This window comes from Oncorhynchus clarkii, chromosome 3 (assembly GCF_045791955.1).
Source record: "Oncorhynchus clarkii lewisi isolate Uvic-CL-2024 chromosome 3, UVic_Ocla_1.0, whole genome shotgun sequence".
In the NCBI taxonomy this organism is placed as follows: Eukaryota; Metazoa; Chordata; class Actinopteri; order Salmoniformes; family Salmonidae; genus Oncorhynchus; species Oncorhynchus clarkii.
The window spans coordinates 77,881,803-77,891,522 of NC_092149.1; the positions used below are offsets into that span (position 1 = coordinate 77,881,803).

At 42.6% G+C, this 9,720-nt stretch overlaps 1 pseudogene; it reads right to left on the minus strand.

Annotated features, from left to right (window-relative positions):
- LOC139386097 (uncharacterized) lies at positions 1 to 3,669 on the minus strand (annotated as a pseudogene).
- Between the last annotated feature and the right edge of the window lie 6,051 nt (positions 3,670 to 9,720).

A 9,720-nucleotide genomic window follows, 5' to 3' on the forward strand; every position in this document is an offset into this window, starting at 1 on the left:
TCACACCAAGACTGTAGAGTGGAACCAGAACACAAAAATATCAATCACAATGTAGAAGGTATTGGTTGTATTTTATCATTTATTCAGGACGATGTAAGCTGCTTCCGTGATGGCGGTCGAAGTTGTACTCACTGTGGTGTTTCCTCATTAAAGCCTATGGCAATCCACCCATTAATCTATATATTTACCATTAATTTACCAGATAAGCTGACCTGAAGCAAATAAATCATAGCCCTTACACTCTGTGTTGTCTCCCATGATGTAGAGGCCTTTGAGTTGGCTGGGAAGGGAGGGTTCCAGGTTGGTGAGCGGAGCCGTGGCCACCAGAGATCTCTCGCTCACGTTTGGGTCCAGAATATCCGGGCCATGGAAGTGTCCCGCACTGACCACATTCCCAAGGATGAGCTTGGCAGCACCTCAGAATACGGGGATCTACAACACGGAACACAGAGTGGTCAGAACCCCGCAAATTAGAACATTATAGTATTTCCTCTACACTTTCACTTCATATGAATTCAATCTTAGAGCCCGGGCCTGTGTCAGTGGGCAAAAACAAGTCTGGGTGCCAATCGGTTTCTTATAGCGAGTACTTTGTTGTTGTCATGGCAACGTTTGGTGTAAACTCCAGCCTCTCTCCACAGTTCTGCTTTGCTCACTCTGCTACGTCTGTAAACAGATTCAATAGAACAGCATGTCAAATCAGTTATCTCTTTCCAGAGCTCCAATTGAATAGAACTCCACTGGCATGTGTCTGAGACGGAGATAACAACAGTGTATTGTCAGAGAGGTCAACAGACACGACATAGCATCCTTCCACAACATGTGATCTCTTACCGTTAAATGCATATTCTATGCACCATGTGATGATGTAAGCACATTCCTTTGGGTGTTTGTTTACAGAGAAAAAGCTGCCTTGACAATTCTATCTAAATAAACCATATGAATCTCATTGCCAGGGTCTTACATCATCTACCTTTTAACAATAAAATAACTGAACACAACAACACTATACAATGCCTTCTGGAAAGTACTTAGACCCCTTGACTTTTTCCACAGTTTGTTACGTTACAGCCTTATTCTAAAATGTATTAAATTGTTTATTAAATTGTAATTTTTTCTCATTTATAATAAAAATAATGACAGAAATATCACAGTTACATTAGTCTTCAGACCCTTTACTCAGTAATTTGTTGAAGCACCTTTGTCAGCGATTACAGCCGCAACTCTTCTTGGATATAACGCCACAAGCTTGGCAACTCTGGATTTGGGGAGTTTCTCCCATTCTTCTCTGAAGATCCTCTCAAGCTCTGTCAGGTTGGATGGGGAGCGTTGCTGCACAGCTATTTTCAGGTCTGTCAAGAGATGTTCCATCGGGTTTAAGTCCGGGCTCTGGCTGGGCCGGTGCCTTTTGGCAAAATCCAAGCGGGCTGTCATGTGCCTTTTACTGAGGAGAGCCTTCCACTGTCAACTGTGGTACCTTTTATAGGCAGTTGTGTGCCTTTCCAAATCATGTCCAATCAATTGAATTTACCACATGTGGACTCCAATCAAGTTATAGAAACATCTCAAGGATGATCAATGGAAACAGGATGCACCTGAGCTCAATTTTTTTTTAAATACATTTGCGAAAATGTATAAAAACCTGTTTTTGCTTTGTCATTATGGGGTATTGTGTATAGATTGCTGAGGATGTGTATTTATTTCATCCATGTCAGAAAAAGACTATAACGCAAAAAAATTGGAAAAAGGGTCTGAATACTTGATAGAGTTCAGTGTGTCAAATCGGAGGGCCTGTTGTCCGGCATCTGGCAGTCTCTATGGGGGTGCCATAGGGTTCAGTTCTCGGGCCGACTCTTTTCTCTGTATATATAAATGATGTCGCTCTTGCTGCGGGTGATTCCTTGATCCACCTCTATGCAGACGACACCATTCTGTATACATCTGGCCCTTCTTTGGACACTGTGTTAACAAACCTCCAAACGAGCTTCAATGCCATACAACACTCCTTCCGTGACCTCCAACTGCTCTTAAACGCTAGTAAAACTAAATGCATACTTTTCAACCGATCTCTGCCCGCACCCGCCCGCCTGACTAGCATCACTACTCTGGACGGTTCTGACTTAGAATATGTGGACAACTACAAATACCTAGCTGTCTGGTTAGACTGTAAACTCTCCTTCCAGACTCACATTAAACGTCTCCAATCCAAAATTAAATCTAGAATCGGCTTCCTATTTCACAACGAAGCCTCCTTCACTCATGCTGCCAAACATACCCTAGTAAAACGGACTATCCTACCTATCCTTGACTTCGGCGATGCCATTTACAAAATAGCCTCCAACACTCTACTCAGCAAACTGGATGCAGTCTATCACAGTGCCATCTGTTTTGTCACCAAAGCCCCATATACTACCCACCACTGCAACCTGTATGCTCTCGACGGCTGGCCCTCGCTACATATTCGTCGCCAAACCCACTGGCTCCAGGTCATCTATAAGTCTTTGCTAGGTAAAGTTCCGCTTTATCTCAGCTCACTGGTCACCATAACAACACCCACCTGTAGCACACGCTCCAGCAGGTACATCTCAGTGGTCATCCCCAAAGCCAAGATCTCCTTTGGCCGCATTTCCTTACAGTTCTCTACTGCCAATGACTGTAACATATTTGCAAAAATTGCTGAAGTTGGAGACTCATATCTCCCTCACTAACTTTAAGCATCAGCTATCTAAGCAGCTCACCGATCGCTGTAGCTGTACACAGCCCATCTCTAAATAGCCCATCTACCTACCTCATCCCCATATTGTTTTTTTGTTTCTTTTTGCTCTTTTGCACACCAGTATTTCTACTTGCACATCATCATCTGCACTTCTATCACTCCAGTGTTCATTTGCTAAATTGTAATTACTTCGCTACTACAGCCTATTTATTGCCTTACCTCCTTACGCCATTTGCACACACTCTATATTGATTTTTTCTATTGTTATTGACTGTACGTTTGTTTATGTGTAACTCTGTGTTGTTGTTTTTTGTTGCACTGCTTTGCTTTATCTTGGCCAGTATCACGTTCTGACCTTAGTTCCTTTGTTGTGATGTCTTTGTTTTAGTTGGTCAGGGCGTGAGTTGGGTGGACAGTCTATATTCTTTTTTCTATGATTTGGGATTTCTGTGTTTGGCCTGGTATGGTACTCAATCAGAGGCAGCTGTCAATCGTTGTCCCTGATTGAGAACCATACTTAGGCAGCCTGTTTTCACCCTTGACTTGTGGGTGATTATTTTCTGTTTCGTATCTGTACCAGACAGAAATGTTTCAGTTTCATTTCGTTCTCTTGTTGGTTTCGTATTTTAGTGTTCTGAGTTCTATTAAAGAATATGAACACTTACCACGCTGCGCATTGGTCCTCACCTTCTTCCACTACAGACAACCGTTACAGCCAGGTCACAGATGTAAATTAGAACTGGTTTTCAACTGGCCTACCTGGTTAAATAGAGGTGAAATAAAATAAATCATAAATAAATAATACTTTCCAAAGACACTGTACCTCCAGTCTGTTACATGCTTGAAGCACCCGCAGCGTGTTATTCCACACATTCTCCATATTGGTGTTGCCATGGACACAGATGATGCAGAATGTCTACATTAGTGGCGGCTAGGGCCATCATGGCTATCATTACTACTCCTCTTAGAGCATAGAACACAGGGTGAGGCAGATCAAATATAACCTAGCCACTATGATACATTAACACAGAGACAGATCAAATAAAACCTAGCCACTATGATACATTAACACAGAGACAGATCAAATATAACCTAGCCACTATGATACATTAACACAGAGACAGATCAAATATAACCTAGCCACTATGATACATTAACACAGAGACAGATCAAATATAACCTAGCCACTATGATACATTAACACAGAGACAGATCAAATAAAACCTAGCCACTATGATACATTAACACAGAGACAGATCAAATAAAACCTAGCCACTATGATACATTAACACAGAGACAGATCAAATAAAACCTAGCCACTATGATACATTAACACAGAGACAGATCAAATAAAACCTATCTAAGATACATTAAATACATTAATGATACATTAAAACCTCTTAAGGATCTGCCCCTTTTTCCCCATTTTTGCCTAAAATGAATCTTTAATTAAATAGATTCTCCAGTACGTTTGTATACTTTTGAGCCGGTACTTCCGAAAATAGCACCCATGAGCCAAAAGTGCTCCCCGAAAATTGCGTACTATGTCACATATGCACACCACCTCATTGCTCTCTCTCATTCTGCTGTTTGTGCATCTAGCTAGCTGTCACTCAAAGGGCGAGGGGCTGAAGCTCATTGGCTAGAACTCAAATTGCTAGGAGGCTGGCCAAAGTGAGGGAAAATGGAGGAAAATTGGCTTCAATTCTGATTTGGAGTCTGCAGACTAATCTGGGTATTAGCTACAGAGTTGTACTGTGTAAACACATCCATATTATTTAAAAGAGAGCCCAATGTGTATAACACCAGTAGTGGCATTGAACCTGTCACAGGCAATAAAGCTCAGCACGTGCCCTGAATGTACAAAGCACGTGCCCTGAATGTACAAAGACTGTACATTCTGCAGCAGCAGAATGTACAGTCGTGGCCAGAAGTTTTGAGTATGACACAAATATAAATTTTCACAAAGTTCGCTGCCTCAGTTTGTATGATGGCAATTTGCATATACTCCAGAAAGTTATGAAGATTGATCAGATGAATTGCAATTAATTGCAAAGTCCCTCTTTGCCATGCAAATGAACTGATTCCCCCCAAAAAACATTTTCACTGCATTTCAGCCCTGCCACAAAAGGACCAGCTGACGTCATGTCAGTCATTCTCTCGTTTAACACAGGTGTGAGTGTTGACGAGGACAGGGATGGAGATCACTCTGTCATACTGATTGAGTTCGATTGACAGACTGGAAGCTTCAAAAGGTGCTTGGAATCATTGTTCTTCCTCTGTCAACCATGGTTACCTGCAAGGAAACACGTGCCGTCATCATTGCTTTGCACAAAAAGGGCTTCACAGTCAAGGATATTTCTGCCAGTAAGATTGCACCTAAATCAACCATTTATCGAATCATCAAGAACTTCAAGGAGAGCGGTTCAATTGTTGTGAAGAAGGCTTCAGGGCGAGCGCCAGGACTGTCTCCTAAAGTTGATTCACCTGCGGGATCGGGGCACCACCAGTACAGAGCCTGCTCAGGAATGGCAGCAGGCAGGTGTGAGTGCATCTGCACGCACAGTGAGGCAAAGACTTTTGGAGGATGACCTGGTGTCAAGAAGGGCAGCAAAGAAGCCACTTCTCTCCAGGAAAAATATCAGGGACAGACTGATATTCTGCAAAAGGTATGGGGATTGGACTGCTGAGAAATGGGGTAAAGTCATTTTCTCTGATGAATCCCCTTTCCAATTGTTTGGGGCATCCGGAAAAAAGCTTGTCCGGAGAAGACAAGGTGAGTGCTACCATCAGTCCTGTGTCATGCCAACAGTAAAGCATCCTGAGACCATTTATGTGTGGGGTTGCCAAGGGAGTGGGCTCACTCACAATTTTTCCTAAGAACACAGCCATGAATAAAGAATGGTACCAACACATCCTCCGAGAGCAACTTCTCCCAACCATCCAGGAACAGTTTGCTGATGAACAATGCCTTTTCCAGCATGATGGAGCACCTTGCCATAAGACAAACGTGATGACTAAGTGGCTCGGAGAACAAAACATCGATATTTTGGTTCCATGGCCAGGAAACTCCCCAGACCTTAATCCCATTGAGAATTTGTGGTCAATCCTCAAGAGGCGGGTGGACAAACAAAATCCCACAAACTCTGACAAACTCCAAGCATTGATTATGCAAGAATGGGCTGCTATCAGTCAGGATGTGGCCCAGAAGTTAATTGACAGCATGCCAGGGTGGATTGCAGAGGTCTTGAAAAAGACCTTGACTCTTTGCATCAACTTCATGTAATTGTCAATAAAAGCCTTTGACACTTATGAAATGCTTGTAATTTTACATCAGTATTCCATAGTAACATCTGACAAAAAAACACTGAAGCAGCAAACTTTGTGAAATTGTATATTTGTGTCATTCTCAAAACTTTTGGCCACGACTGTATACAGCCTTTGAATTTGTGGCATAGGCCTACTACCCAGGTATAGTCGACTACCCACAAGCCTACACTTTAAATGTATGTTATTAATTTAAAGCGTGTATATAGGCACCACTCTCCAATGCTCCTCCAACATGCAAACTCGATAATCGTATTGCCGACTACCGGGCTGTCTCGCCACTGTCGCCAGTGAGGCAGCGAATATTTCGGCGGGCATTTCGGCGGGCATCGGCTCATGCATTGTAATGCAGTGTTTTACCCATATTTCGGCGGGCAGATTCGCTATTGCAACGTCCTCAAATTGCAGCAACAGTGGCGCTGCAGTCGCAGAGTAGTTTGGAGAAGGTGTTAGCTGCTGAACGAAAGGCAGTGTTCGGTGTTGCTGCTCATGCTACTCCACATAGAGTAGTAGACTGTATGTACAGTGGGGCAAAAAAGTATTTAGTCAGCCACCAATTGTGCAAGTTCTCCCACTTAAAAAGATGAGAGAGGCCTGTAATTTTCATCATAGCTACACTTCAACTATTACAGACAAAATGAGGGGGAAAAATCTAGAAAATCACATTGTAGGATTTTTAATGAATTAATTTGCAAATTATGGTGGAAAATAAGTATTTGGTCAATAACAAAAGTTTATCTCAATACTTTGTTATATACCCTTTGTTGGCAATGACAGAGGTCAAACATTTTCTGTAAGTCTTCACAAGGTTTTCACACACTGTTGCTGGTATTTTGGCCCATTCCTCCATGCAGATCTCCTCTAGAGCAGTGATGTTTTGGGGCTGTTGCTGGGCAAAACTCCCTCCAAAGATTTTCTATGGGGTTGAGATCTGGAGACTGGCTAGGCCACTCCAGGACCTTGAAATGCTTCTTACGAAGCCACTCCTTCGTTGCCCGGGCGGTGTGTTTGGGATCATTGTCATGCTGAAAGACCCAGCCACGTTTCATCTTCAATGCCCTTGCTGATGGAAGGAGGTTTTCACTCAAAATCTCACGATACATGGCCCCATTCATTCCTTCATTTACACGGATCAGTCGTCCTGGTCCCTCTGGTCCTGGTCCCAATCTTCTTCTGGATCATCCAAATGCTCTCTAGCAAACTTCAGACGGGCCTGGACATGTACTGGCTTAAGCAGGGGGACACGTCTGGCACTGCAGGATTTGAGTCCCTGGCGGCGTAGTGTGTTACTGATGGTAGGCTTTGTTACTTTGGTCCGAGCTTTCTGCAGGTCATTCACTAGGTCCCCCTGTGTGGTTCTGCAGTTTTTGCTCACCATTCTTGTGATAATTTTGACCCCACGGGGTGAGATCTTGCGTGGAGCCCCAGATCGAGGGAGATTATTAGTGGTCTTGTATGTCTTCCATTTCCTAATAATTGCTCCCACAGTTGATTTCTTCAAACCAAGCTGCTTACCTATTGCAGATTCAGTCTTCCCAGCCTGGTGCAGGTCTACAATTTTGTTTCTGGTGTCCTTTGACAGCTCTTTGGTCTTGGCCATAGTGGAGTTTGGAGTGTGATTGTTTGAGGTTGTGGACAGGTGTCTTTTATACTGATAACAAGTTCAAACAGGTGCCATTAAACGAGTGGAGGACAGAGGAGAGAGAGAAGTTACAGGTCTGTGAGAGCCAGAAATCTTGCTTGTTTGAAGGTGACCAAATACTTATTTTCCACCATAATTTGCAAATAAATTCATTAAAAATCCTACAATGTGATTTTCTGGATTTTTTTCTCTCATTTTGTCTGACATAGTTGAAGTGTACTTATGATGAAAATTACAGGCCTCTCTCATCTTTTTAAGTGGGAGAACTTGCACAATTGGTGGCTGACTAAATACTTTTTTGCCCCACTGTACATACAGTCTACTACTCTATGTGGAGTAGCATGAGCAGCAACACCAAACACTGCCTTTCGTTCAGCAGCTAACACCTTCTCCAAACTACTCTGCGACTGCAGCGCCACTGTTGCTGCAATTTGAGGATGTTGCAATAGCGAATCTGCCCGCCGAAATATGGGTAAAACACTGCATTACAATGCACGAGCTCCTTATTTTACAGGAGTAAATCAGAGAACATTGTTTGTTTAAAACGTTGTTTGCTATGCAACAGCTGAATTAAAGCAGTTAAGCCCACTAAGAGACTGACAGGTTAAGAAGGGAAAGACAGTTCAAGGTCTTAAAGACGCCTTATCAATATCATTTAGAATGGTGTGTGTGTGTGTGTGTGTGTGTGTGTGTGTGTGTGTGTGTGTGTGTGTGTGTGTGTGTGTGTGTGTGTGTGTGTTTGTGTGTGTGTGTGCACATGTGTCCCAGGCAGACAGACAGACTATAAAGACCAGAGGTATACTTAACATATCACAGACATGCAGACAGACAGACAGACTATAAAGACCAGAGGTATACTTTACATATCACAGACATGCAGACATACAGACTATAAAGACCAGAGGTATACTTTACATATCACAGACATGCAGACAGACAGACTATAAAGACCAGAGGTATACTTTACATATCACAGACATGCAGACATACAGAATATGAAGACCAGAGGTATACTTTACATATCACAGACATGCAGACAGACAGAATATGAAGACCAGAGGTATACTTTACATATCAAAGACATGCAGACAGACAGACTATAAAGACCAGAGGTATACTTTACATATCACAGACATGCATCCAGACAGACTATAAAGACCAGAGGTATACTTTACATATCACAGACATGCAGACAGACAGACTATAAAGACCAGAGGTATACTTTACATATCACAGACATGCAGACAGACAGACTATAAAGACCAGAGGTATACTTTACATACAGTGCCTTGCGAAAGTATTCGGCCCTCTTGAACTTTGCGACCTTTTGCCACATTTCAGGCTTCAAACATAAAGATATAAAACTGTATTTTTTTGTGAAGAATCAACAACAAGTGGAACACAATCATGAAGTGGAACGACATTTATTGGATATTTCAAACTTTTTTAACAAATCAAAAACTGAAAAATTGGGCGTGCAAAATTATTCAGCCCCTTTACTTTCAGTGCAGCAAACTCTCTCCAGAGGTTCAGTGAGGATCTCTGAATGATCCAATGTTGACCTAAATGACTAATGATGATAAATACAATCCACCTGTGTGTAATCAAGTCTCCGTATAAATGCACCTGCACTGTGATAGTCTCAGAGGTCCGTTAGAAGCGCAGAGAGCATCATGAAGAACAAGGAACACACCAGGCAGGTCCGAGATACTGTTGTGAAGAAGTTTAAAGCCGGATTTGGATACAAAAAGATTTCCCAAGCTTTAAACATCCCAAGGAGCACTGTGCAAGCGATAATATTGAAATGGAAGGAGTATCAGACCACTGCAAATCTACCAAGACCTGGCCGTCCCTCTAAACTTTCAGCTCATACAAGGAGAAGACTGATCAGAGATGCAGCCAAGAGGCCCATGATCACTCTGGATGAACTGCAGAGATCTACAGCTGAGGTGGGAGACTCTGTCCATAGGACAACAATCAGTCGTATATTGCACAAATCTGGCCTTTATAGAAGAGTGGCAAGAAGAAAGCCATT